Source organism: Anomaloglossus baeobatrachus, unplaced genomic scaffold, assembly GCF_048569485.1.
Source record: "Anomaloglossus baeobatrachus isolate aAnoBae1 unplaced genomic scaffold, aAnoBae1.hap1 Scaffold_2811, whole genome shotgun sequence".
Lineage (NCBI taxonomy): Eukaryota > Metazoa > Chordata > Amphibia > Anura > Aromobatidae > Anomaloglossus > Anomaloglossus baeobatrachus.
Genome location: NW_027442288.1, coordinates 122,776 through 146,328, shown reverse-complemented (window position 1 = coordinate 146,328; position 23,553 = coordinate 122,776). Strand labels below are relative to the sequence as shown.

At 53.1% G+C, this 23,553-nt stretch overlaps 16 non-coding genes across 16 annotated transcripts; all 16 read left to right on the top strand.

Moving 5' to 3' along the window:
• The first annotated feature begins 496 nt into the window (after positions 1–496).
• On the top strand, positions 497–660 carry LOC142266068 (U1 spliceosomal RNA). The gene has a single exon (XR_012732218.1). It is a non-coding gene; the product is annotated as a U1 spliceosomal RNA (small nuclear RNA).
• An 895-nt stretch (positions 661–1,555) lies between these two features.
• Positions 1,556–1,719, top strand: LOC142266072 (U1 spliceosomal RNA). The gene has a single exon (XR_012732221.1). It is a non-coding gene; the product is annotated as a U1 spliceosomal RNA (small nuclear RNA).
• A 905-nt stretch (positions 1,720–2,624) lies between these two features.
• Positions 2,625–2,788, top strand: LOC142266067 (U1 spliceosomal RNA). The gene has a single exon (XR_012732217.1). It is a non-coding gene; the product is annotated as a U1 spliceosomal RNA (small nuclear RNA).
• Positions 2,789–3,853: 1,065 nt separating this feature from the next.
• LOC142266065 (U1 spliceosomal RNA) lies at positions 3,854–4,017 on the top strand. The gene has a single exon (XR_012732215.1). It is a non-coding gene; the product is annotated as a U1 spliceosomal RNA (small nuclear RNA).
• A 916-nt stretch (positions 4,018–4,933) lies between these two features.
• LOC142266064 (U1 spliceosomal RNA) lies at positions 4,934–5,097 on the top strand. The gene has a single exon (XR_012732214.1). It is a non-coding gene; the product is annotated as a U1 spliceosomal RNA (small nuclear RNA).
• Positions 5,098–5,987: 890 nt separating this feature from the next.
• Positions 5,988–6,151, top strand: LOC142266098 (U1 spliceosomal RNA). Its single transcript, XR_012732244.1, has one exon. It is a non-coding gene; the product is annotated as a U1 spliceosomal RNA (small nuclear RNA).
• A 7,313-nt stretch (positions 6,152–13,464) lies between these two features.
• LOC142265999 (U1 spliceosomal RNA) lies at positions 13,465–13,628 on the top strand. Its single transcript, XR_012732155.1, has one exon. It is a non-coding gene; the product is annotated as a U1 spliceosomal RNA (small nuclear RNA).
• Positions 13,629–14,533: 905 nt separating this feature from the next.
• Positions 14,534–14,697, top strand: LOC142266080 (U1 spliceosomal RNA). Its single transcript, XR_012732229.1, has one exon. It is a non-coding gene; the product is annotated as a U1 spliceosomal RNA (small nuclear RNA).
• Positions 14,698–15,593: 896 nt separating this feature from the next.
• LOC142266063 (U1 spliceosomal RNA) lies at positions 15,594–15,757 on the top strand. Its single transcript, XR_012732213.1, has one exon. It is a non-coding gene; the product is annotated as a U1 spliceosomal RNA (small nuclear RNA).
• Positions 15,758–16,653: 896 nt separating this feature from the next.
• LOC142266062 (U1 spliceosomal RNA) lies at positions 16,654–16,817 on the top strand. Its single transcript, XR_012732212.1, has one exon. It is a non-coding gene; the product is annotated as a U1 spliceosomal RNA (small nuclear RNA).
• A 907-nt stretch (positions 16,818–17,724) lies between these two features.
• On the top strand, positions 17,725–17,888 carry LOC142266061 (U1 spliceosomal RNA). The gene has a single exon (XR_012732211.1). It is a non-coding gene; the product is annotated as a U1 spliceosomal RNA (small nuclear RNA).
• A 901-nt stretch (positions 17,889–18,789) lies between these two features.
• On the top strand, positions 18,790–18,953 carry LOC142266059 (U1 spliceosomal RNA). The gene has a single exon (XR_012732210.1). It is a non-coding gene; the product is annotated as a U1 spliceosomal RNA (small nuclear RNA).
• Positions 18,954–19,864: 911 nt separating this feature from the next.
• On the top strand, positions 19,865–20,028 carry LOC142266083 (U1 spliceosomal RNA). Its single transcript, XR_012732231.1, has one exon. It is a non-coding gene; the product is annotated as a U1 spliceosomal RNA (small nuclear RNA).
• An 897-nt stretch (positions 20,029–20,925) lies between these two features.
• On the top strand, positions 20,926–21,089 carry LOC142266079 (U1 spliceosomal RNA). Its single transcript, XR_012732228.1, has one exon. It is a non-coding gene; the product is annotated as a U1 spliceosomal RNA (small nuclear RNA).
• An 888-nt stretch (positions 21,090–21,977) lies between these two features.
• On the top strand, positions 21,978–22,141 carry LOC142266084 (U1 spliceosomal RNA). The gene has a single exon (XR_012732232.1). It is a non-coding gene; the product is annotated as a U1 spliceosomal RNA (small nuclear RNA).
• Positions 22,142–23,053: 912 nt separating this feature from the next.
• On the top strand, positions 23,054–23,217 carry LOC142266058 (U1 spliceosomal RNA). The gene has a single exon (XR_012732209.1). It is a non-coding gene; the product is annotated as a U1 spliceosomal RNA (small nuclear RNA).
• The last annotated feature ends 336 nt before the right edge of the window (positions 23,218–23,553 follow it).

The window sequence follows — 23,553 nt, the reverse complement described above, 5'->3', positions numbered from 1 at the left end:
AGGAATTGGCCTTTGGTTCGCCGGGAGGGGAGCTTTGTAGCGAGCGGCAGCGGGCACGCTCCAAAGATGGCACTTGCGGCTGCAGCAGCAGGAAGTGCACGGCCGGGCCCTTTTTTGCGGCCGCCTGGTGGGGCTGCCGACGTTGAGCCTCCGACGCCGGGCCTCTTCCTGCCGCCCTGAGCGAGCAGCCGGAGCTGCAGCCTTCTGCCTGTTTACAGGCGTCGAACGCACGTTGGGCTCCGAAGCCGCCGCCCCGCTATGCAAATGACTCTGGCTTGCTGTGCATCTTGGACGACGGCCTTCGCCTTGAGCTTGGCCTGCCATGGGGGGGATGGAAGGGGTGTAGCCGGCTCCCAGGCTGCTGGCCTCGGTGGCACCCTCTCGAAGGAACGCCTGCCTTTGGCCCCGGATCCCGCCTCACCCCACCGCCCGAGACTCCGCGATGTAGCGGGCCTGCGCCGGAGGGGCGCCCGTCGAGCCGGCGCGCTCCCAACTCATACTTACCTGGCAGGGGAGATACCATGATCACTAAGGTGGTTCTCCCAGGGTGAGGCTCATCCATTGCACTCCGGGTGTGCTGACCCCTGCGATTTCCCCAAATGCGGGAAACTCGACTGCATAATTTGTGGTAGTGGGGGACTGCGTTCGCGCTTTCCCCTGATTTGCTCTGGTCAAAGATAGACAGATACACGCTGCTGCTTGGGGGGCTCCACGAGCCAACAGGTGTGCGAGTCTCCTTTTGCTGCCTGCTGCGAGGGACTCTCAAGCAAGCACAGCCTGTTGGTGCCCCCTTGTGGCCCCATCTAGAAGCTGCCAAAGGGAAGCCGCTCGCTTTGCTGCTGGCTTTTGGTATCTGGGATTTGTTGTGAGCCTTTTTTAAAAGAGAGGAGGGGAGGGGGGTGTTCCTTCCTTGGTCTTTGTTTTTTCGTTTTCCTCTCTCCGTTTAAACCCTTAACTCTTGATTTGGCGTCCTGATATCTTTGCTTGGCTGCTTTGGACACACCGGCCGAGTTCCCCCTGGGCCCGCTGGCTGTGGATTCCTCCGCTGGTGTAGTGACAGGAATTGGCCTTTGGTTCAGCCGGGAGGGGAGCTTTGTAGCGAGCGGCAGCGGGCACGCTCCAAAGATGGCACTTGCGGCTGCAGCAGCAGGAAGTGCACGGCCGGGCCCTTTTTTGCGGCCGCCTGGTGGGGCTGCCGACGTTGAGCCTCCGACGCCGGGCCTCTTCCTGCCGCCCTGAGCGAGCAGCCGGAGCTGCAGCCTTCTGCCTGTTTACAGGCGTCGAACGCACGTTGGGCTCCGAAGCCGCCGCCCCGCTATGCAAATGACTCTGGCTTGCTGTGCATCTTGGACGACGGCCTTCGCCTTGAGCTTGGCCTGCCATGTGGGGGATGGAAGGGGTGTAGCCGGCTCCCAGGCTGCTGGCCTCGGTGGCACCCTCTCGAAGGAACGCCTGGCTTTGGCCCCGGATCCCGCCTCACCCCAACGCCCGAGACTCCGCGATGTAGCGGGCCTGCGCCGGAGGGGCGCCCGTCGAGCCGGCGCGCTCCCAACTCATACTTACCTGGCAGGGGAGATACCATGATCACTAAGGTGGTTCTCCCAGGGTGAGGCTCATCCATTGCACTCTGGGTGTGCTGACCCCTGCGATTTCCCCAAATGCGGGAAACTCGACTGCATAATTTGTGGTAGTGGGGGACTGCGTTCGCGCTTTCCCCTGATTTGCTCTGGTCAAAGATAGACAGATACATGCTGCTGCTTGGGGGGCTCCACGAGCCAACAGGTGTGCGAGTCTCCTTTTGCTGCCTGCTGCGAGGGACTCTCAAGCAAGCACAGCCTGTTGGTGCCCCCTTGTGGCCCCATCTAGAAGCTGCCAAAGGGAAGCTGCTCGCTTTGCTGCTGGCTTTTGGTATCTGGGATTTGTTGTGAGCCTTTTTTAAAAGAGAGGAGGGGAGAGGGGGGGGGGGGGAAGTTCCTTCCTTGGTCTTTGTTTTTTCGTTTTCCTCTCTCCGTTTAAACCCTTAACTCTTGATTTGGCGTCCTGATATCTTTGCTTGGCTGCTTTGGACACACCGGCCGAGTTCCCCCTGGGCCCGCTGGCTGTGGATTCCTCCGCTGGTGTAGTGACAGGAATTGGCCTTTGGTTCAGCCGGGAGGGGAGCTTTGTAGCGAGCGGCAGCGGGCACGCTCCAAAGATGGCACTTGCGGCTGCAGCAGCAGGAAGTGCACGGCCGGGCCCTTTTTTGCGGCCGCCTGGTGGGGCTGCCGACGTTGAGCCTCCGACGCCGGGCCTCTTCCTGCCACCCTGAGCGAGCAGCCGGAGCTGCAGCCGTCTGCCTGTTTACAGGCGTCGAACGCACGTTGGGCTCCGAAGCCGCCGCCCCGCTATGCAAATGACTCTGGCTTGCTGTGCATCTTGGACGACGGCCTTCGCCTTGAGCTTGGCCTGCCATGGGGGGGATGGAAGGGGTGTAGCCGGCTCCCAGTCTGCTGGCCTCGGTGGCACCCTCTCGAAGGAACGCCTGGCTTTGGCCCCGGATCCCGCCTCACCCCACCGCCCGAGACTCCGCGATGTAGCGGGCCTGCGCCGGAGGGGCGCCCGTCGAGCCGGCGCGCTCCCAACTCATACTTACCTGGCAGGGGAGATACCATGATCACTAAGGTGGTTCTCCCAGGGTGAGGCTCATCCATTGCACTCCGGGTGTGCTGACCCCTGCGATTTCCCCAAATGCGGGAAACTCGACTGCATAATTTGTGGTAGTGGGGGACTGCGTTCGCGCTTTCCCCTGATTTGCTCTGGTCAAAGATAGACAGATACACGCTGCTGCTTGGGGGGCTCCACGAGCCAACAGGTGTGCGAGTCTCCTTTTGCTGCCTGCTGCGAGGGACTCTCAAGCAAGCACAGCCTGTTGGTGCCCCCTTGTGGCCCCATCTAGAAGCTGCCAAAGGGAAGCCGCTCGCTTTGCTGCTGGCTTTTGGTATCTGGGATTTGTTGTGAGCCTTTTTTAAAAGAGAGGAGGGGAGAGGAGGGGAGAGGAGGGGAGGGGAGGGGAGGGGAGGGGAGGGGAGGGGAGGGGAGGGGAGGGGAGGGGAGGGGAGGGGAGGGGAGGGGAGGGGAGAGGAGGGGAGGGGAGAGGAGGGGAGAGGAGGGGAGAGGAGGGGAGGGGAGGGGAGAGGAGGGGAGGCGAGGGGAGGGGGGGGTTCCTTCCTTGGTCTTTGTTTTTTCGTTTTCCTCTCTCCGTTTAAACCCTTAACTCTTGATTTGGCGTCCTGATATCTTTGCTTGGCTGCTTTGGACACACCGGCCGAGTTCCCCCTGGGCCCGCTGGCTGTGGATTCCTCCGCTGGTGTAGTGACAGGAATTGGCCTTTGGTTCAGCCGGGAGGGGAGCTTTGTAGCGAGCGGCAGCGGGCACGCTCCAAAGATGGCACTTGCGGCTGCAGCAGCAGGAAGTGCACGGCCGGGCCCTTTTTTGCGGCCGCCTGGTGGGGCTGCCGACGTTGAGCCTCCGACGCCGGGCCTCTTCCTGCCGCCCTGAGCGAGCAGCCGGAGCTGCAGCCTTCTGCCTGTTTACAGGCGTCGAACGCACGTTGGGCTCCGAAGCCGCCGCCCCGCTATGCAAATGACTCTGGCTTGCTGTGCATCTTGGACGACGGCCTTCGCCTTGAGCTTGGCCTGCCATGGGGGGGATGGAAGGGGTGTAGCCGGCTCCCAGGCTGCTGGCCTCGGTGGCACCCTCTCGAAGGAACGCCTGGCTTTGGCCCCGGATCCCGCCTCACCCCACCGCCCGAGACTCCGCGATGTAGCGGGCCTGCGCCGGAGGGGCGCCCGTCGAGCCGGCGCGCTCCCAACTCATACTTACCTGGCAGGGGAGATACCATGATCACTAAGGTGGTTCTCCCAGGGTGAGGCTCATCCATTGCACTCCGGGTGTGCTGACCCCTGCGATTTCCCCAAATGCGGGAAACTCGACTGCATAATTTGTGGTAGTGGGGGACTGCGTTCGCGCTTTCCCCTGATTTGCTCTGGTCAAAGATAGACAGATACACGCTGCTGCTTGGGGGGCTCCACGAGCCAACAGGTGTGCGAGTCTCCTTTTGCTGCCTGCTGCGAGGGACTCTCAAGCAAGCACAGCCTGTTGGTGCCCCCTTGTGGCCCCATCTAGAAGCTGCCAAAGGGAAGCTGCTCGCTTTGCTGCTGGCTTTTGGTATCTGGGATTTGTTGTGAGCCTTTTTTAAAAGAGAGGAGGGGAGGGGAGGGGAGGGGAGGGGAGGGGGGGGGTTCCTTCCTTGGTCTTTGTTTTTTCGTTTTCCTCTCTCCGTTTAAACCCTTAACTCTTGATTTGGCGTCCTGATATCTTTGCTTGGCTGCTTTGGACACACCGGCCGAGTTCCCCCTGGGCCCGCTGGCTGTGGATTCCTCCGCTGGTGTAGTGACAGGAATTGGCCTTTGGTTCAGCCGGGAGGGGAGCTTTGTAGCGAGCGGCAGCGGGCACGCTCCAAAGATGGCACTTGCGGCTGCAGCAGCAGGAAGTGCACGGCCGGGCCCTTTTTTGCGGCCGCCTGGTGGGGCTGCCGACGTTGAGCCTCCGACGCCGGGCCTCTTCCTGCCGCCCTGAGCGAGCAGCCGGAGCTGCAGCCTTCTGCCTGTTTACAGGCGTCGAACGCACGTTGGGCTCCGAAGCCGCCGCCCCGCTATGCAAATGACTCTGGCTTGCTGTGCATCTTTGACGACGGCCTTCGCCTTGAGCTTGGCCTGCCATGGGGGGGATGGAAGGGGTGTAGCCGGCTCCCAGGCTGCTGGCCTCGGTGGCACCCTCTCGAAGGAACGCCTGGCTTTGGCCCCGGATCCCGCCTCACCCCACCGCCCGAGACTCCGCGATGTAGCGGGCCTGCGCCGGAGGGGCGCCCGTCGAGCCGGCGCGCTCCCAACTCATACTTACCTGGCAGGGGAGATACCATGATCACTAAGGTGGTTCTCCCAGGGTGAGGCTCATCCATTGCACTCCGGGTGTGCTGACCCCTGCGATTTCCCCAAATGCGGGAAACTCGACTGCATAATTTGTGGTAGTGGGGGACTGCGTTCGCGCTTTCCCCTGATTTGCTCTGGTCAAAGATAGACAGATACACGCTGCTGCTTGGGGGGCTCCACGAGCCAACAGGTGTGCGAGTCTCCTTTTGCTGCCTGCTGCGAGGGACTCTCAAGCAAGCACAGCCTGTTGGTGCCCCCTTGTGGCCCCATCTAGAAGCTGCCAAAGGGAAGCCGCTCGCTTTGCTGCTGGCTTTTGGTATCTGGGATTTGTTGTGAGCCTTTTTTAAAAGAGAGGAGGGGAGGGTTCCTTCCTTGGTCTTTGTTTTTTCGTTTTCCTCTCTCCGTTTAAACCCTTAACTCTTGATTTGGCGTCCTGATATCTTTGCTTGGCTGCTTTGGACACACCGGCCGAGTTCCCCCTGGGCCCGCTGGCTGTGGATTCCTCCGCTGGTGTAGTGACAGGAATTGGCCTTTGGTTCAGCCGGGAGGGGAGCTTTGTAGCGAGCGGCAGCGGGCACGCTCCAAAGATGGCACTTGCGGCTGCAGCAGCAGGAAGTGCACGGCCGGGCCCTTTTTTGCGGCCGCCTGGTGGGGCTGCCGACGTTGAGCCTCCGACGCCGGGCCTCTTCCTGCCGCCCTGAGCGAGCAGCCGGAGCTGCAGCCTTCTGCCTGTTTACAGGCGTCGAACGCACGTTGGGCTCCGAAGCCGCCGCCCCGCTATGCAAATGACTCTGGCTTGCTGTGCATCTTGGACGACGGCCTTCGCCTTGAGCTTGGCCTGCCATGGGGGGGATGGAAGGGGTGTAGCCGGCTCCCAGGCTGCTGGCCTCGGTGGCACCCTCTCGAAGGAACGCCTGGCTTTGGCCCCGGATCCCGCCTCACCCCACCGCCCGAGACTCCGCGATGTAGCGGGCCTGCGCCGGAGGGGCGCCCGTCGAGCCGGCGCGCTCCCAACTCATACTTACCTGGCAGGGGAGATACCATGATCACTAAGGTGGTTCTCCCAGGGTGAGGCTCATCCATTGCACTCCGGGTGTGCTGACCCCTGCGATTTCCCCAAATGTGGGAAACTCGACTGCATAATTTGTGGTAGTGGGGGACTGCGTTCGCGCTTTCCCCTGATTTGCTCTGGTCAAAGATAGACAGATACACGCTGCTGCTTGGGGGGCTCCACGAGCCAACAGGTGTGCGAGTCTCCTTTTGCTGCCTGCTGCGAGGGACTCTCAAGCAAGCACAGCCTGTTGGTGCCCCCTTGTGGCCCCATCTAGAAGCTGCCAAAGGGAAGCCGCTCGCTTTGCTGCTGGCTTTTGGTATCTGGGATTTGTTGTGAGCCTTTTTTAAAAGAGAGGAGGGGAGAGGGGGGGGGGGGTTCCTTCCTTGGTCTTTGTTCTTTCGTTTTCCTCTCTCCGTTTAAACCCTTAACTCTTGATTTGGCGTCCTGATATCTTTGCTTGGCTGCTTTGGACACACCGGCCGAGTTCCCCCTGGGCCCGCTGGCTGTGGATTCCTCCGCTGGTGTAGTGTAAAATGATTAAAATTAATACATCTAGTTATCAAATATTTCATAGTAAGACATATACGTTCATAGTTCTGTTTATGTTGGAGGGCATAGGTTATTAATAAAGTTTATAAGGGTAAATATGCCCATATTGAATATACTTGAGTGCTGAGCATGGAGGGATATATTTAAATCCTTCCCGAAGCTTCTCGAAGCTTCTAGAAGCTTATGTCATATGGAGCTATATTCAACTAAACACCCTATATGGACTGAGCAGCTGGTATATAATACACGATGGAGGGGGCTACTGGGCGCTCCTCCACACTGCCTGCGGTGAGAAGACTCCAGTGCTGCAAGATATGACACGTTGTCCAGGCTAAGAGATGACATCCCCAGCATTGCCGTTCAGGAATCAAAGAAAGATGGGTAAAGACTTCCCATTGATCATTATGGACTAAATGAACTCTTATTTTTGCGTAAGCTATCAAAGTATATTATTTTTTCCTTTCTGTAACTGAACCTTGGCAACCATTTTTAAATAGATAAAATACATTTATTTTTTACATCTTTGGAAGTTCTTTCTTTCATGCGGCTTTACGTATTTGAAGAAAAATATATTTAAGAGTATATTATTTAACATTTGGTGAGCCACCCATTCGTAATTTTTTACGTTTTTTGTTGTTCCTTCACTTTGCATAAGGGGGGTCGAAGTTATCAAAGTCATAAGTATTTTAAATATCTCCTGCAAAGGATCAGGAATCGACAATTTATAAAAAATCACGCAGAACCTAGGAAATACGTATGAGTCAAGTTGCATGAATGTTTTTTTTTTTTTAATGAACTTTAAAGACTTTATAAAGCCACAGAAGTTAACTTTTGACGTATTTTTGAGCAAGAAAGATAGAGTCAGTCCATAAGAAGTATTGGACGGGTTGAACAAGGTGAATCAAGTCTTACAGGATCATCCATCAGATCATCTGATCATTTCAGGTAAGAAAATGGATTTTATCTCTTCATATGTAAAGCAAAGTAAACTTCAGTTCACTTATCCAGATATTTCTAATGTAGAAGAGATTTGGTTACGCTTTTATGGGGAGTGTGAACTTGAGAATTCACGTATAGAATGTGCAAGGTCTTTTAATAGAGAGAAACAGAAAATCAGAAATGTCTGTCATTTAGTCTATGATTTTCACAAGTTAATCGTAGAAAAGTGTAAAAATGGTGGGAATAGACAACCTGAATGGTCAGGAGAGTTAGTGACAGAGAAATCCAAAGACTGCTTAGAACCTGGAATGTCAGTCAGTGATATTGTGAATTCTGACTGTAATGTTGGCTGTAATTTTGTAAATCAGAATTTTGATAATGGCGACAGACACGTGTTACCTAGTCAAGGTGCCTTTCAAGATACTGAGAAAGAAGCAGGAAATGACGTAGTGAAGCCAGAAGGGGGAGGAGCCAGAATGGGACACGTGCAGAAAAGACACGTGGAGAGAGAAAATGGCGACGATCAGTTTCTAAAAATAGAACAGGCTAAGTTAGGGATTACACTTAGAAAAAATTTATTGGACATATGCAAATTAATTCCCGCATATAATCCTAAAATACATGTTTGCAGAAATTCAGAGGTTTTTGAAGGTTCCATCGAGAAGTTAAATTTAACCAATAGTGAGACGAATCAGTTATTCCGTATGTGGTTACCTCAGCATTTCTTTAGACAATTGGCATTAAAAAAGTCTTCTGACAATGAGACATTTGATTGTTCAAATGATAACGATATCATAAGGCTAAAATATCTCATCTTCTGTGCAAGGAATGAATCTGATCCAAACTATGAGATGTTGAAGGAATTACAAATTGAACAGAATGAGAGTACGTTCTCATTTATGTCCGTTTTTGAACGTTTATATAGGGCGGTTATTCCAAATGTCGGATTGGATGGAATGATACGTTTATTCATCAAGAAATTTAATTTCCTTGACAATGCAGCCTGTGCGGTGGCATTAAATAAAAAGTCCCTATTCGAATGTACGACATTTATCGATTTTGTTAGAAATCGCCAAAGTCAATCAAAACAGAAATTAATTAATTCTGAAAAACCAACGCAAAAAAGGGTGAGTTTTTGTGAAAAACCAACAGTGTCTCCCAGATCCAAATATTTTTGTGACAAAATTTATGAAATTCGCAGGAAATTTCATGTGAATTATAAGTCATACACCCCCCCTCTTTCCTTGTCACCTTCAATGAAAGAGAAAATTGTCACAAAATCTGATACCGATTATCTCAGACAAGCGATTTTTAAAAGCCCTGAAAGACAGAAACAGGTGTCTTGTGCGGATTCTCTCCCCTGGTCACTAGTGAAAGAAAAAAAGTCGTCCAGAGAATTTGATAGGCAGCGACAGCTGGGTGATTTTCCAGAGAAAGATATTTTTCCTCATTTAAGGAAAAAAATTGAGTTACAAAATAACTTCAATTCCAATTTTCTGGAAATTACTGTAATAAATCGAATCTTGCAAAAATTGAGGTTTGGTTTTTAGCTGGATAAAAGGGGATTTCTGGATAAATTAATTTTGCTGTTTGATAATCATAATTTTTCATATACAGTGAATATATATATATATATATATATATATATATATATATTAAAGGTAGTGATAGTAAATCAAGGTCATATTTTCATTTAAGTCAAATGATAGTTTAATGTTATAAATTAATAATTTGATCTCTGTATATGAATAATAATATTTAAAATAAAATAATAAGAGAAAGTAACGGATTTTAAGTGTTTCATTTTTATCATAAATATGATAATAATTTTATTCTTTTATTTCTCTCAGAATTTATCAGTAAAGCAGATTGATGAAGTATTAACTTTTATTTTTACATATGTTCTTGTCTTCAATCAGGTAACATATATTTTCTAGTGTAAGGTTAATTTGCGAAAGCATGTTTGATAATAATTATTATTTTCTCAGGTACCAATGGTCAGAGAAGTATACTTGAACTTTTTTATGAATATATATATATCTCCTTTAGAGTTATTAGAAATGTAATCTGAGCTTTGGAAGTGTAGTAAAACTGCTTGCTGTTTTGGAATGGTGTTCCTTGCACGTAACCAGAGCATGACTTGGTACTAAAAGCTAAAAATAAATGTTTGTTCCATGGTCATATGTACAGTGTGTAATACATTGGAATTTGTTTTTTTCGAGAAGTACTTTAAATTAGTAACATAATCTTTGAAATGCGCATAGAATAATTGGGAATACAGGGATTTGTGTCCGTCAATGTTTTTATGTGAAAGTATATGTTACAGTCTTGTGTGCATAGATGTGTCAATGAATGATTGATTGTTTGAGCAGCTGCTAAAGTCAAAGTATTTGGATCCAGAGAGAGAGAAAAAAAAAAGAGAATTTTTGTTTTAACTTAGAAGTTATAAGATGGATGTATACTATATAGATAATAAGTTATAGTACATAAGTATAAATAATGAAGGAATTTATACAAGATATATATTTTAATTCTTAGACATATTTCTTTAGAGATATTAGGATTTTTTATTAAGGGTTTATTCTGAAGAGTTACATTCTAGAATAAGGTTATAACGTTTTGATTTTCTTATATCTTTTGTGTTAGTCACTTCTTTTACTGATACACAGATTGGTAATCATTTTTTCTTTTCAAATATGGAAGTGATTTTTATAATATGGTCTTGAAGATATACCACACAAATTTTAATTTAATTTAATCTAAACATATTAATTTTTATAATATCATATTTCATGATATTGAAAGGGGGAGGTTTGGTCTCAATCACACACATTTATATTTGATAAATATATGTGTTTACAGGATACTTTAATAATTAATATTTCAAGTACAAAGGAAGAATTGGGAATAAAAAAATATATTTGAAGTATATCATAATGCATTTATATACTAAGAGAAGTGTATTATTTGCAAGGTTACATGACTTAATTATTTTTATTGGTTATTGATAGGCTTGGTAATTTTATAAGATACTGGTAATATTAAGGTTATCTGGTAACATTAAGGTTATGTATTATTAAAGACATAGGTGTTATATACATAGAAGGCCTTATTTTTATTTCAAGTTTTATTTTTATTCCGATTTTCATTTTTCTTTTTATTCCTATTTTTTATATTAATTGTTATTTAATATTCACGTTTTTAATCAAAATCTTATATTATACAATTTTTTCTTCATATTTTAAATATCTCAATTGAGAAAACACTTCAATATTTAGTTCAGTAATATCTAATATAAGAATATTACTTTATTAAATATGAATCATTTTAAAAGGGAAAAGTTCCACTTTTTTGGAAGAAAAGATACTTCCTTCATCATATATACAATTGTTTACCTTCTGGTAATACATTATTTTTATATTAGTATGTTAACACAATAAGGATGAAGTATTACTTATAGTTACACATTTCCTTATAGTAGGTTATTTAATAAATAATAGACAAATCAAATAAATTAAATTAGAGTAATAAAGATGGAAGATCGAGGTACATCTAGGTTTACCTTCCTATATTTACAAATAATATATATTGTATTTTTAATCAATAATAATTTATAATGGGTATTGTTGTGTTTTGATGGTATCATCCAGTCTTTTCTAAAAGGTTATTTGCTTTGGTTTATAATTTACAAATGATCTAACTAAAAGCCACATTATATTGTTTCATACTTTATATTATATTTTGGTTACATTCAACACATTGCCACCTATGGGTTTGGAAGGGTAATGCACCAATGAAAAAAAAAGGTCATTACAAGAAAATACTATTGTCTATACCATTATGCAGTATTTTATCATTCTGAGTATCAATTATATTAATACTTTTACGATAATAATAATGACATGGTATTATAGTATTAGAGTTATGATACGCTGTGACATTTATTAGTGATAGTTATTGCCATATTTGGTATTTAGGTAGGGAATGAAGTCTTCAATCAAGATTACAGAAGATAAAAAGACTTTATATTTTTCCTAAAAGTTAAAAGGGATTCTGCAAAAAGGTCTAAAAGGTAACGTCTCAAATAAGACTGTGTAACATACAAAATACACTTACCGTGCTTGCATCTCAGAAACGTAATATCTTTTGGTCCAAGGATGGACAATGACACATGGTCTGTGCATTAAGACCTCCCTAAAGTTACTAAGAAGAGCAATGACGTGTTAAAGTTAACCCCTGTCGTGCTGACCAAGAACGTCTTAACATCTGTTCCTGGGTTATTTGACAACAGGCAGCATGAAAGGTGACTAGTGTAAATCACACTGCACAGACATCAAAGACTTCTGCTATTCATCTACACTCATGAACTGTGGTTTATCAACATTGGCTATGGACTTTGCAATAAAAAATAAAGTTTATGGACTTTGATCTAACAATGATAAACGCAATATGGGACTGTATAAATTGGTAACCATCCATTTTTATCAAAGGATTTATTTCTAAGAGACTGTGTTTATGCAGGATTACATCGGAGATAAGAAGACATCAACTCAGAGGATATCATATGGTGACCGGATTTGGTTTTTGCATTTCTTTTTAGGTCTAGCGAAGTATAGTTATATACATTTTTATATGATTGATCAGTCACAGCCTGTCATAACATGAATCCACATTACTATATTATTGAACTTACATGAATAATGCAAATTAATTATTCTTCATCATTATTATTGATATTAATCCGTTATTGACAAATAAGGAAAGAAGATTTGTATTTTAATGATGTATTAATTAATTTTCGGGGTTGCTCCACCCACTTCAAGGGGGAATTGTAAAATGATTAAAATTAATACATCTAGTTATCAAATATTTCATAGTAAGACATATACGTTCATAGTTCTGTTTATGTTGGAGGGCATAGGTTATTAATAAAGTTTATAAGGGTAAATATGCCCATATTGAATATACTTCAGTGCTGAGCATGGAGGGATATATTTAAATCCTTCCCGAAGCTTCTCGAAGCTTCTAGAAGCTTATGTCATATGGAGCTATATTCAACTAAACACCCTATATGGACTGAGCAGCTGGTATATAATACACGATGGAGGGGGCTACTGGGCGCTCCTCCACACTGCCTGCGGTGAGAAGACTCCAGTGCTGCAAGATATGACACGTTGTCCAGGCTAAGAGATGACATCCCCAGCATTGCCGTTCAGGAATCAAAGAAAGATGGGTAAAGACTTCCCATTGATCATTATGGACTAAATGAACTCTTATTTTTGCGTAAGCTATCAAAGTATATTATTTTTTCCTTTCTGAAACTGAACCTTGGCAACCATTTTTAAATAGATAAAATACATTTATTTTTTACATCTTTGGAAGTTCTTTCTTTCATGCGGCTTTACGTATTTGAAGAAAAATATATTTAAGAGTATATTATTTAACATGTAGTGACAGGAATTGGCCTTTGGTTCAGCCGGGAGGGGAGCTTTGTAGCGAGCGGCAGCGGGCACGCTCCAAAGATGGCACTTGCGGCTGCAGCAGCAGGAAGTGCACGGCCGGGCCCTTTTTTGCGGCCGCCTGGTGGGGCTGCCGACGTTGAGCCTCCGACGCCGGGCCTCTTCCTGCCGCCCTGAGCGAGCAGCCGGAGCTGCAGCCTTCTGCCTGTTTACAGGCGTCGAACGCACGTTGGGCTCCGAAGCCGCCGCCCCGCTATGCAAATGACTCTGGCTTGCTGTGCATCTTGGACGACGGCCTTCGCCTTGAGCTTGGCCTGCCATGGGGGGGATGGAAGGGGTGTAGCCGGCTCCCAGGCTGCTGGCCTCGGTGGCACCCTCTCGAAGGAACGCCTGGCTTTGGCCCCGGATCCCGCCTCACCCCACCGCCCGAGACTCCGCGATGTAGCGGGCCTGCGCCGGAGGGACGCCCGTCGAGCCGGCGCGCTCCCAACTCATACTTACCTGGCAGGGGAGATACCATGATCACTAAGGTGGTTCTCCCAGGGTGAGGCTCATCCATTGCACTCCGGGTGTGCTGACCCCTGCGATTTCCCCAAATGTGGGAAACTCGACTGCATAATTTGTGGTAGTGGGGGACTGCGTTCGCGCTTTCCCCTGATTTGCTCTGGTCAAAGATAGACAGATACACGCTGCTGCTTGGGGGGCTCCACGAGCCAACAGGTGTGCGAGTCTCCTTTTGCTGCCTGCTGCGAGGGACTCTCAAGCAAGCACAGCCTGTTGGTGCCCCCTTGTGGCCCCATCTAGAAGCTGCCAAAGGGAAGCCGCTCGCTTCGCTGCTGGCTTTTGGTATCTGGGATTTGTTGTGAGCCTTTTTTAAAAGAGAGGAGAGGAGGGGAGGGGAGGGGGGGGTTCCTTCCTTGGTCTTTGTTTTTTCGTTTTCCTCTCTCCGTTTAAACCCTTAACTCTTGATTTGGCGTCCTGATATCTTTGCTTGGCTGCTTTGGACACACCGGCCGAGTTCCCCCTGGGCCCGCTGGCTGTGGATTCCTCCGCTGGTGTAGTGACAGGAATTGGCCTTTGGTTCAGCCGGGAGGGGAGCTTTGTAGCGAGCGGCAGCGGGCACGCTCCAAAGATGGCACTTGCGGCTGCAGCAGCAGGAAGTGCACGGCCGGGCCCTTTTTTGCGGCCGCCTGGTGGGGCTGCCGACGTTGAGCCTCCGACGCCGGGCCTCTTCCTGCCGCCCTGAGCGAGCAGCCGGAGCTGCAGCCGTCTGCCTGTTTACAGGCGTCGAACGCACGTTGGGCTCCGAAGCCGCCGCCCCGCTATGCAAATGACTCTGGCTTGCTGTGCATCTTGGACGACGGCCTTCGCCTTGAGCTTGGCCTGCCATGGGGGGGATGGAAGGGGTGTAGCCGGCTCCCAGGCTGCTGGCCTCGGTGGCACCCTCTCGAAGGAACGCCTGGCTTTGGCCCCGGATCCCGCCTCACCCCACCGCCCGAGACTCCGCGATGTAGCGGGCCTGCGCCGGAGGGGCGCCCGTCGAGCCGGCGCGCTCCCAACTCATACTTACCTGGCAGGGGAGATACCATGATCACTAAGGTGGTTCTCCCAGGGTGAGGCTCATCCATTGCATTCCGGGTGTGCTGACCCCTGCGATTTCCCCAAATGCGGGAAACTCGACTGCATAATTTGTGGTAGTGGGGGACTGCGTTCGCGCTTTCCCCTGATTTGCTCTGGTCAAAGATAGACAGATACACGCTGCTGCTTGGGGGGCTCCATGAGCCAACAGGTGTGCGAGTCTCCTTTTGCTGCCTGCTGCGAGGGACTCTCAAGCAAGCACAGCCTGTTGGTGCCCCCTTGTGGCCCCATCTAGAAGCTGCCAAAGGGAAGCCGCTCGCTTCGCTGCTGGCTTTTGGTATCTGGGATTTGTTGTGAGCCTTTTTTAAAAGAGAGGAGGGGAGGGGGGGGGTTCCTTCCTTGGTCTTTGTTTTTTCGTTTTCCTCTCTCCGTTTAAACCCTTAACTCTTGATTTGGCGTCCTGATATCTTTGCTTGGCTGCTTTGGACACACCGGCCGAGTTCCCCCTGGGCCCGCTGGCTGTGGATTCCTCCGCTGGTGTAGTGACAGGAATTGGCCTTTGGTTCAGCCGGGAGGGGAGCTTTGTAGCGAGCGGCAGCGGGCACGCTCCAAAGATGGCACTTGCGGCTGCAGCAGCAGGAAGTGCACGGCCGGGCCCTTTTTTGCGGCCGCCTGGTGGGGCTGCCGACGTTGAGCCTCCGACGCCGGGCCTCTTCCTGCCGCCCTGAGCGAGCAGCCGGAGCTGCAGCCGTCTGCCTGTTTACAGGCGTCGAACGCACGTTGGGCTCCGAAGCCGCCGCCCCGCTATGCAAATGACTCTGGCTTGCTGTGCATCTTGGACGACGGCCTTCGCCTTGAGCTTGGCCTGCCATGGGGGGGATGGAAGGGGTGTAGCCGGCTCCCAGGCTGCTGGCCTCGGTGGCACCCTCTCGAAGGAACGCCTGGCTTTGGCCCCGGATCCCGCCTCACCCCACCGCCCGAGACTCCGCGATGTAGCGGGCCTGCGCCGGAGGGGCGCCCGTCGAGCCGGCGCGCTCCCAACTCATACTTACCTGGCAGGGGAGATACCATGATCACTAAGGTGGTTCTCCCAGGGTGAGGCTCATCCATTGCACTCCGGGTGTGCTGACCCCTGCGATTTCCCCAAATGCGGGAAACTCGACTGCATAATTTGTGGTAGTGGGGGACTGCGTTCGCGCTTTCCCCTGATTTGCTCTGGTCAAAGATAGACAGATACACGCTGCTGCTTGGGGGGCTCCACGAGCCAACAGGTGTGCGAGTCTCCTTTTGCTGCCTGCTGCGAGGGACTCTCAAGCAAGCACAGCCTGTTGGTGCCCCCTTGTGGCCCCATCTAGAAGCTGCCAAAGGGAAGCCGCTCGCTTCGCTGCTGGCTTTTGGTATCTGAGATTTGTTGTGAGCCTTTTTTAAAAGAGAGGAGGGGAGGGGGGGGGTTCCTTCCTTGGTCTTTGTTTTTTCGTTTTCCTCTCTCCGTTTAAACCCTTAACTCTTGATTTGGCGTCCTGATATCTTTGCTTGGCTGCTTTGGACACACCGGCCGAGTTCCCCCTGGGCCCGCTGGCTGTGGATTCCTCCGCTGGTGTAGTGACAGGAATTGGCCTTTGGTTCAGCCGGGAGGGGAGCTTTGTAGCGAGCGGCAGCGGGCACGCTCCAAAGATGGCACTTGCGGCTGCAGCAGCAGGAAGTGCACGGCCGGGCCCTTTTTTGCGGCCGCCTGGTGGGGCTGCCGACGTTGAGCCTCCGACGCCGGGCCTCTTCCTGCCGCCCTGAGCGAGCAGCCGGAGCTGCAGCCGTCTGCCTGTTTACAGGCGTCGAACGCACGTTGGGCTCCGAAGCCGCCGCCCCGCTATGCAAATGACTCTGGCTTGCTGTGCATCTTGGACGACGGCCTTCGCCTTGAGCTTGGCCTGCCATGGGGGGGATGGAAGGGGTGTAGCCGGCTGCCAGGCTGCTGGCCTCGGTGGCACCCTCTCGAAGGAATGCCTGGCTTTGGCCCCGGATCCCGCCTCACCCCACCGCCCGAGACTCCGCGATGTAGCGGGCCTGCGCCGGAGGGGCGCCCGTCGAGCCGGCGCGCTCCCAACTCATACTTACCTGGCAGGGGAGATACCATGATCACTAAGGTGGTTCTCCCAGGGTGAGGCTCATCCATTGCACTCCGGGTGTGCTGACCCCTGCGATTTCCCCAAATGCGGGAAACTCGACTGCATAATTTGTGGTAGTGGGGGACTGCGTTCGCGCTTTCCCCTGATTTGCTCTGGTCAAAGATAGACAGATACACGCTGCTGCTTGGGGGGCTCCACGAGCCAACAGGTGTGCGAGTCTCCTTTTGCTGCCTGCTGCGAGGGACTCTCAAGCAAGCACAGCCTGTTGGTGCCCCCTTGTGGCCCCATCTAGAAGCTGCCAAAGGGAAGCCGCTCGCTTCGCTGCTGGCTTTTGGTATCTGGGATTTGTTGTGAGCCTTTTTTAAAAGAGAGGAGAGGAGAGGAGGGGAGGGGGGGGGGTTCCTTCCTTGGTCTTTGTTTTTTCGTTTTCCTCTCTCCGTTTAAACCCTTAACTCTTGATTTGGCGTCCTGATATCTTTGCTTGGCTGCTTTGGACACACCGGCCGAGTTCCCCCTGGGCCCGCTGGCTGTGGATTCCTCCGCTGGTGTAGTGACAGGAATTGGCCTTTGGTTCAGCCGGGAGGGGAGCTTTGTAGCGAGCGGCAGCGGGCACGCTCCAAAGATGGCACTTGCGGCTGCAGCAGCAGGAAGTGCACGGCCGGGCCCTTTTTTGCGGCCGCCTGGTGGGGCTGCCGACGTTGAGCCTCCGACGCCGGGCCTCTTCCTGCCGCCCTGAGCGAGCAGCCGGAGCTGCAGCCGTCTGCCTGTTTACAGGCGTCGAACGCACGTTGGGCTCCGAAGCCGCCGCCCCGCTATGCAAATGACTCTGGCTTGCTGTGCATCTTGGACGACGGCCTTCGCCTTGAGCTTGGCCTGCCATGGGGGGGATGGAAGGGGTGTAGCCGGCTCCCAGGCTGCTGGCCTCGGTGGCACCCTCTCGAAGGAACGCCTGGCTTTGGCCCCGGATCCCGCCTCACCCCACCGCCCGAGACTCCGCGATGTAGCGGGCCTGCGCCGGAGGGGCGCCCGTCGAGCCGGCGCGCTCCCAACTCATACTTACCTGGCAGGGGAGATACCATGATCACTAAGGTGGTTCTCCCAGGGTGAGGCTCATCCATTGCACTCCGGGTGTGCTGACCCCTGCGATTTCCCCAAATGCGGGAAACTCGACTGCATAATTTGTGGTAGTGGGGGACTGCGTTCGCGCTTTCCCCTGATTTGCTCTGGTCAAAGATAGACAGATACACGCTGCTGCTTGGGGGGCTCCACGAGCCAACAGGTGTGCGAGTCTCCTTTTGCAGCCTGCTGCGAGGGACTCTCAAGCAAGCACAGCCTGTTGGTGCCCCCTTGTGGCCCCATCTAGAAGCTGCCAAAGGGAAGCCGCTCGCTTTTCTGCTGGCTTTTGGTATCTGGGATTTGTTGTGAGCCTTTTTTAAAAGAGAGGAGGGGAGAGGGGGGGGGGGGTTCCTTCCTTGGACTTTGTTTTTTTGTTTTCCTCTCTCCGTTTAAACCCTTAACTCTTGATTTGGCGTCCTGATATCTTTGCTTGGCTGCTTTGGACACACCGGCCGAGTTCCCCCTGGGCCCGCTGGCTGTGGATTCCTCCGCTGGTGTAGTGACAGGAATTGGCCTTTGGTTCAGCCGGGAGGGGAGCTTTGTAGCGAGCGGCAGCGGGCACGCTCCAAAGATGGCACTTGCGGCTGCAGCAGCAGGAAGTGCACGGCCGGGCCCTTTTTTGCGGCCGCCTGGTGGGGCTGCCGACGTTGAGCCTCCGACGCCGGGCCTCTTCCTGCCGCCCTGAGCGAGCAGCCGGAGCTGCAGCCGTCTGCCTGTTTACAGGCGTCGAACGCACGTTGGGCTCCGAAGCCGCCGCCCCGCTATGCAAATGACTCTGGCTTGCTGTGCATCTTGGACGACGGCCTTCGCCTTGAGCTTGGCCTGCCATGGGGGGGATGGAAGGGGTGTAGCCGGCTCCCAGGCTGCTGGCCTCGGTGGCACCCTCTCGAAGGAACGCCTGGCTTTGGCCCCGGATCCCGCCTCACCCCACCGCCCGAGACTCCGCGATGTAGCGGGCCTGAGCCGGAGGGGCGCCCGTCGAGCCGGCGCGCTCCCAACTCATACTTACCTGGCAGGGGAGATACCATGATCACTAAGGTGGTTCTCCCAGGGTGAGGCTCATCCATTGCACTCCGGGTGTGCTGACCCCTGCGATTTCCCCAAATGCGGGAAACTCGACTGCATAATTTGTGGTAGTGGGGGACTGCGTTCGCGCTTTCCCCTGATTTGCTCTGGTCAAAGATAGACAGATACACGCTGCTGCTTGGGGGGCTCCACGAGCCAACAGGTGTGCGAGTCTCCTTTTGCTGCCTGCTGCGAGGGACTCTCAAGCAAGCACAGCCTGTTGGTGCCCCCTTGTGGCCCCATCTAGAAGCTGCCAAAGGGAAGCTGCTCGCTTTGCTGCTGGCATTTGGTATCTGGGATTTGTTGTGAGCCTTTTTTAAAAGAGAGGAGAGGAGAGGAGGGGAGGGGGGGGGGGGGGTTCCTTCCTTGGTCTTTGTTTTTTCGTTTTCCTCTCTCCGTTTAAACCCTTAACTCTTGATTTGGCGTCCTGATATCTTTGCTTGGCTGCTTTGGACACACCGGCCGAGTTACCCCTGGGCCCGCTGGCTGTGGATTCCTCCGCTGGTGTAGTGACAGGAATTGGCCTTTGGTTCAGCCGGGAGGGGAGCTTTGTAGCGAGCGGCAGCGGGCACGCTCCAAAGATGGCACTTGCGGCTGCAGCAGCAGGAAGTGCACGGCCGGGCCCTTTTTTGCGGCCGCCTGGTGGGGCTGCCGACGTTGAGCCTCCGACGCCGGGCCTCTTCCTGCCGCCCTGAGCGAGCAGCCGGAGCTGCAGCCGTCTGCCTGTTTACAGGCGTCGAACGCACGTTGGGCTCCGAAGCCGCCGCCCCGCTATGCAAATGACTCTGGCTTGCTGTGCATCTTGGACGACGGCCTTCGCCTTGAGCTTGGCCTGCCATGGGGGGGATGGAAGGGGTGTAGCCGGCTCCCAGGCTGCTGGCCTCGGTGGCACCCTCTCGAAGGAACGCCTGGCTTTGGCCCCGGATCCCGCCTCACCCCACCGCCCGAGACTCCGCGATGTAGCGGGCCTGCGCCGGAGGGGCGCCCGTCGAGCCGGCGCGCTCCCAACTCATACTTACCTGGCAGGGGAGATACCATGATCACTAAGGTGGTTCTCCCAGGGTGAGGCTCATCCATTGCACTCCGGGTGTGCTGACCCCTGCGATTTCCCCAAATGCGGGAAACTCGACTGCATAATTTGTGGTAGTGGGGGACTGCGTTCGCGCTTTCCTCTGATTTGCTCTGGTCAAAGATAGACAGATACACGCTGCTGCTTGGGGGGCTCCACAAGCCAACAGGTGTGCGAGTCTCCTTTTGCTGCCTGCTGCGAGGGACTCTCAAGCAAGCACAGCCTGTTGGTGCCCCCTTGTGGCCCCATCTAGAAGCTGCCAAAGGGAAGCCGCTCGCTTTGCTGCTGGCTTTTGGTATCTGGGATTTGTTGTGAGCCTTTTTTAAAAGAGAGGAGGGGAGGGGGGGGGGTTCCTTCCTTGGTCTTTGTTTTTTCGTTTTCCTCTCTCCGTTTAAACCCTTAACTCTTGATTTGGCGTCCTGATATCTTTGCTTGGCTGCTTTGGACACACCGGCCGAGTTCCCCCTGGGCCCGCTGGCTGTGGATTCCTCCGCTGGTGTAGTGACAGGAAATGGCCTTTGGTTCAGCCGGGAGGGGAGCTTTGTAGCGAGCGGCAGCGGGCACGCTCCAAAGATGGCACTTGCGGCTGCAGCAGCAGGAAGTGCACGGCCGGGCCCTTTTTTGCGGCCGCCTGGTGGGGCTGCCGACGTTGAGCCTCCGACGCCGGGCCTCTTCCTGCCGCCCTGAGCGAGCAGCCGGAGCTGCAGCCGTCTGCCTGTTTACAGGCGTCGAACGCACGTTGGGCTCCGAAGCCGCCGCCCCGCTATGCAAATGACTCTGGCTTGCTGTGCATCTTGGACGACGGCCTTCGCCTTGAGCTTGGCCTGCCATGGGGGGGATGGAAGGGGTGTAGCCGGCTCCCAGGCTGCTGGCCTCGGTGGCACCCTCTCGAAGGAACGCCTGGCTTTGGCCCCGGATCCCGCCTCACCCCACCGCCCGAGACTCCGCGATGTAGCGGGCCTGCGCCGGAGGGGCGCCCGTCGAGCCGGCGCGCTCCCAACTCATACTTACCTGGCAGGGGAGATACCATGATCACTAAGGTGGTTCTCCCAGGGTGAGGCTCATCCATTGCACTCCGGGTGTGCTGACCCCTGCGATTTCCTCAAATGCGGGAAACTCGACTGCATAATTTGTGGTAGTGGGGGACTGCGTTCGCGCTTTCCCCTGATTTGCTCTGGTCAAAGATAGACAGATACACGCTGCTGCTTGGGGGGCTCCACGAGCCAACAGGTGTGCGAGTCTCCTTTTGCTGCCTGCTGCGAGGGACTCTCAAGCAAGCACAGCTTGTTGGTGCCCCCTTGTGGCCCCATCTAGAAGCTGCCAAAGGGAAGCTGCTCGCTTTGCTGCTGGCTTTTGGTATCTGGGATTTGTTGTGAGCCTTTTTTAAAAGAGAGGAGGGGGGTTCCTTCCTTGGTCTTTGTTTTTTCGTTTTCCTCTCTCCGTTTAAACCCTTAACTCTTGATTTGGCGTCCTGATATCTTTGCTTGGCTGCTTTGGACACACCGGCCGAGTTCCCCCTGGGCCCGCTGGCTGTGGATTCCTCCGCTGGTGTAGTGACAGGAATTGGCCTTTGGTTCAGCCGGGAGGGGAGCTTTGTAGCGAGCGGCAGCGGGCACGCTCCAAAGATGGCACTTGCGGCTGCAGCAGCAGGAAGTGCACGGCCGGGCCCTTTTTTGCGGCCGCCTGGTGGGGCTGCCGACGTTGAGCCTCCGACGCCGGGCCTCTTCCTGCCGCCCTGAGCGAGCAGCCGGAGCTGCAGCCGTCTGCCTGTTTACAGGCGTCGAACGCACGTTGGGCTCCGAAGCCGCCGCCCCGCTATGCAAATGACTCTGGCTTGCTGTGCATCTTGGACGACGGCCTTCGCCTTGAGCTTGGCCTGCCATGGGGGGGATGGAAGGGGTGTAGCCGGCTCCCAGGCTGCTGGCCTCGGTGGCACCCTCTCGAAGGAACGCCTGGCTTTGGCCCCGGATCCCGCCTCACCCCACCGCCCGAGACTCCGCGATGTAGCGGGCCTGCGCCGGAGGGGCGCCCGTCGAGCCGGCGCGCTCCCAACTCATACTTACCTGGCAGGGGAGATACCATGATCACTAAGGTGGTTCTCCCAGGGTGAGGCTCATCCATTGCACTCCGGGTGTGCTGACCCCTGCGATTTCCCCAAATGCGGGAAACTCGACTGCATAATTTGTGGTAGTGGGGGCCTGCGTTCGCGCTTTCCCCTGATTTGCTCTGGTCAAAGATAGACAGATACACGCTGCTGCTTGGGGGGCTCCACGAGCCAACAGGTGTGCGAGTCTCCTTTTGCTGCCTGCTGCGAGGGACTCTCAAGCAAGCACAGCCTGTTGGTGCCCCCTTGTGGCCCCATCTAGAAGCTGCCAAAGGGAAGCCGCTCGCTTCGCTGCTGGCTTTTGGTATCTGGGATTTGTTGTGAGCCTTTTTTAAAAGAGAGGAGGGGAGGGGAGGGGGAGGGGAGGGGGGGGGTTCCTTCCTTGGTCTTTGTTTTTTCGTTTTCCTCTCTCCGTTTAAACCCTTAACTCTTGATTTGGCGTCCTGATATCTTTGCTTGGCTGCTTTGGACACACCGGCCGAGTTCCCCCTGGGCCCGCTGGCTGTGGATTCCTCCGCTGGTGTAGTGACAGGAATTGGCCTTTGGTTCAGCCGGGAGGGGAGCTTTGTAGCGAGCGGCAGCGGGCACGCTCCAAAGATGGCACTTGCGGCTGCAGCAGCAGGAAGTGCACGGCCGGGCCCTTTTTTGCGGCCGCCTGGTGGGGCTGCCGACGTTGAGCCTCCGACGCCGGGCCTCTTCCTGCCGCCCTGAGCGAGCAGCCGGAGCTGCAGCCGTCTGCCTGTTTACAGGCGTCGAACGCACGTTGGGCTCCGAAGCCGCCGCCCCGCTATGAAAATGACTCTGGCTTGCTGTGCATCTTGGACGACGGCCTTCGCCTTGAGCTTGGCCTGCCATGGGGGGGATGGAAGGGGTGTAGCCGGCTCCCAGGCTGCTGGCCTCGGTGGCACCCTCTCGAAGGAACGCCTGGCTTTGGCCCCGGATCCCGCCTCACCCCACCGCCCGAGACTCCGCGATGTAGCGGGCCTGAGCCGGAGGGGCGCCCGTCGAGCCGGCGCGCTCCCAACTCATACTTACCTGGCAGGGGAGATACCATGATCACTAAGGTGGTTCTCCCAGGGTGAGGCTCATCCATTGCACTCCGGGTGTGCTGACCCCTGCGATTTCCCCAAATGCGGGAAACTCGACTGCATAATTTGTGGTAGTGGGGGACTGCGTTCGCGCTTTCCCCTGATTTGCTCTGGTCAAAGATAGACAGATACACGCTGCTGCTTGGGGGGCTCCTTTTGCTGCCTGCTGCGAGGGACTCTCAAGCAAGCACAGCCTGTTGGTGCCCCCTTGTGGCCCCATCTAGAAGCTGCCAAAGGGAAGCCGCTCGCTTTGCTGCTGGCTTTTGGTATCTGGGATTTGTTGTGAGCCTTTTTTAAAAGAGAGGAGGGGAGGGGGGGGGTTCCTTCCTTGGTCTTTGTTTTTTCGTTTTCCTCTCTCCGTTTAAACCCTTAACTCTTGATTTGGCGTCCTGATATCTTTGCTTGGCTGCTTTGGACACACCGGCCGAGTTCCCCCTGG